Below are 1,035 nucleotides of genomic sequence, written 5' to 3' on the forward strand. Positions count from 1 at the left end.
CCGCCGCCCTGCATCAGCGGTATGGACACGCTCATGGACACCCGCGAGTGCCGGCTGGGCCCAACCACTGCCATCAAAGCACTTGCTGGCCCGTCCGCCCCCACTTCACGGGCCGTGCCCCCTCGGCTCCACGACGAAGCGAGCCACCGTTATTGTTTGATGAGCCGCGTGCGATCGCTCCTCTCACGCGGCGACGAGCATACTTCCTCTCTTCTCTCCGCTGCGCTCGAAAGGATGTGTATCTCGTCGTCTTTGTCTCTTCGACTACTCCTCTCCCGCGGATCGCAAGGGAGGGAGGGAGTGAACGCGATACACACGCGGACGGCGTCCTTTATCGCACTTGAGATAACTCCTGTTTCGCGCCGTCGCTCGCACACCGCCGACGACACCGAGACACCGTTATTATTAACGCCGTTCCTCTTCGATTCTTGATCTTGAACGGCCTATCTCCGCGATCCCAATGATACACATACGCATCCGTATGTATGTATGTATGTGTATACCACCTTCCGTCACGTACGATATCGCGAGCGTGACAGCGAACGGCACTTAGCGCGTTTGGCGACGCTCCGGTTAGGTTAGGTTATGTTTGACGCACGCATCCATTCACGCACGCACATTTGAACACACCGCCGCACTGTGTACGTATTCCAATCGCAGTCCGCTCCACTCTCTCTCTCTCTCAGGCGGCGGGCCTCATAACAACGTCGTCGGGGTTGTCTCCTGGGTGTTGCGGATCACAGGACCAGGGAAGACGCGTGGTGGAGGGCGGCGCTTGTTCCTAGGAGACAGAGAGAAAGGAGACGTGACGATGGGAACGCGACGCGAGGAAATCGCGGCTGCTCCGGCACGACCACTCCGCGCGACACGGTCGACCGACCGTCGTCGTCGTGAGTCCACCCCACCGTCGCGTGTGCGTGACGACACACGACGTATACGATAATTCCCTCGGTGCGCGTACGTACGCACGTACGCACGCACGCACGCACGTATGCACGCACGTACGCACGCACGCACGGGCCCTCCTCCCCCCCC

This window comes from Mycetomoellerius zeteki, unplaced genomic scaffold (genome assembly GCF_001594055.1).
Source record: "Mycetomoellerius zeteki isolate Tzet28-1 unplaced genomic scaffold, Tzet1.0 scaffold106, whole genome shotgun sequence".
Lineage (NCBI taxonomy): Eukaryota > Metazoa > Arthropoda > Insecta > Hymenoptera > Formicidae > Mycetomoellerius > Mycetomoellerius zeteki.